We start from the raw sequence: 2594 nt of genomic DNA, 5'->3' as shown, positions 1-2594 counted from the left end.
TCCTAAGTCGACTAAGAAGACAATACCAAAAATTGCTCATGGTGTGATGACTTCGTTGATGGTTACTGAACACCCAAAAGGAGACGAGCCCAAGGAACCTAAAATGGGTGACAAGAAAACACCGAGTGAGTTTATAACTCAGATGAAGTCATAAGCATTCCACAACCATCCATTAATACAATTATCATAAAATGACATAATGAAACAAGGCCAAATGTTCCAGCCAAACCGAACTATACCATAGTTCCTTAGATCTTTCGGATCAATCTCATACCAAGTCATACATTTACATTTCATATACTATTCAATAGGATATTTGAAGCAATTTCCATACATCATTTCATTTCCGCAACAATCATGCAATCAAATGAACTTTCATCTATTCCACGATACCTTATTTACGGGAATGCAATTGAGATCATCACATAGATTTAAATCTTACCAACTCCACCCCGAGCATGAACATAGCATCTATTAGCCATGAACTCAAGGTACTTACTCTTTCCGCTGTCCATACTCATCTCGATAAAGTCACGCCTCCATATAAATGTTCAATCGGAGATATGTGTAGAGTTCGCACACATAGTGCTTAATACTCAATCACGCACACTTAGTGCCATATGATTCAAGCCCGCACACATAGTGCCATATAGTCCAAACTCACAAGCTTAGTGCCGTACATTACAAGCTCGCACACTCAGTGCCAATCTCGTCACCGTACACATCTATTTCTCGCACACTTAGTGCCGAAGCAAACTTCCTACACATTTCACTATCTCTTTTACGTTCAACATTAACATCTTTTCATACACATACATTTGCATATATTTCATCTCATTAAACACAATTGCATAGATATTACAATCATTTAAGCAATATCAAATATATGCTTAATGACTTACCTTGTGTTGGGTAAAAATAGTCCAAGTCGGCTACTCGATCACCTTCGCCTTTCCCTTGCTTGATTCTCCTTCTTTAACTCCTTGAGCTTAATCAATAAATCAACTAGTTTAACCATCTCGCTAAACATTCATAATTCAATTACACATGCATATGAATGTTTGTATATTCGGCAACCATCCTCACTTATTACCTATTTAGTCAACAATCTAAGCCAAGATAAGGCTTCAATATGGTTGCCTCTAACCGAATACATGCTCACCAATTTCCCTTCATGTGGCCGAATATGCATGTCCATGTTGAGGCCATTTATGCACTTATTACCACACAAAACAGCATACATTTTACTAACTAATACCTTTCCATATTGTAACTCAATACACATCTATCATTTCCTTCATAACCAAAACATCATCATAAGTAAGTATATACCTTAAGATAGTATATACGTCATACCAATACATCATGCTCAAACATATATACATATATGTATGCTAGAGCCGAATCTCAAGTTGATTGTAACTAAACATGAACATGATTTGAAACACAAATCTTACTCTCCATGCAAAGAGCATAAATCACACTTGGGATGCACCATGGCGAATACATCACAACACCATAATTTTGGTCATGATTACACAAAGAACTTAGTATATCATTCAAAAATGCTCAAAGAAAATCTAAGAGTCCACAATCCACCATCACATGTATCATCATCAAGCTTCATATTTAACATGCAATGGTATTAACTCAAAATCCACCTTGGCCAAATACCATCCCCATGATATAACAAAGATTTGAACCATGGGCTAATAAGAACATCAAGTTAACAACCAAAAACATGCATGAATCTCATGGCACAACATCAAACATACCTTAATCTTGATGCAAATATAGCCAAACCTCTTCCTAATCCTCTTCCAACCCAAGCATGAAGCAAAATTCCTCCCTTCCCTCTAGTATTTTCGGTCAAGAGAGAATGAAATGGATGAGCAAAATTTTTTCTTTTCTTTTCTTCAATGTACGGCAATGGGGGTTTCACTCACACACACACATTTTTTTTTCTTTACTACCCATGCTTATTTGTTTATTGTTTCCCCTAATGCACCAACAAAACATGTTTCATGACATGTTTAGCCCATACTCCTTGTCATGGCCGGCCATCACTTGTAAAAGGGGTATTTGACATGCAAGGCCATTGTTTTGCATGCATGCTTTAATTAGTCATCATACATTTCCCATCATACTTTCAAAGTTTTCTACTAGGTCCTTTCTAGTGAAATTCACATTTATAACTCTAAATTAAAGCATCAAAATGTCTAACATGAGTTAACACATATTATAGGCATCAAAATAAATATCAAATTATTTTTATGCCTCGGTTTTGTGGTCCCGAAACCACATTCCGACTAGGGTCGTTTTAAGGCTGTCACACAAAGGAATGCAATGCATATCTTCAAGACAAACTACCCCCAAAATTAAAGGATCCTGGATGTTTTACCATACCTTGCAATATTGGAGCAACATATTCTGGTAAAGCACTATATACTTGCGTGCGGTATCAACTTGATGCCCAAGTCAATATTAGGAAGTTGGGGATAGGTGAAGTTAGACCTACTACGGTTACACTTCAACTAAATAATAGCCTAGTTTTAGCTAAATTAGAACAGTGGTTTCGGAACCATAAATTCAAG

This window comes from Gossypium arboreum, unplaced genomic scaffold, assembly GCF_025698485.1.
Source record: "Gossypium arboreum isolate Shixiya-1 unplaced genomic scaffold, ASM2569848v2 Contig00159_ERROPOS13620577, whole genome shotgun sequence".
Classification (NCBI taxonomy): domain Eukaryota; kingdom Viridiplantae; phylum Streptophyta; class Magnoliopsida; order Malvales; family Malvaceae; genus Gossypium; species Gossypium arboreum.
Note: the sequence above shows the minus strand (reverse complement) of the source record.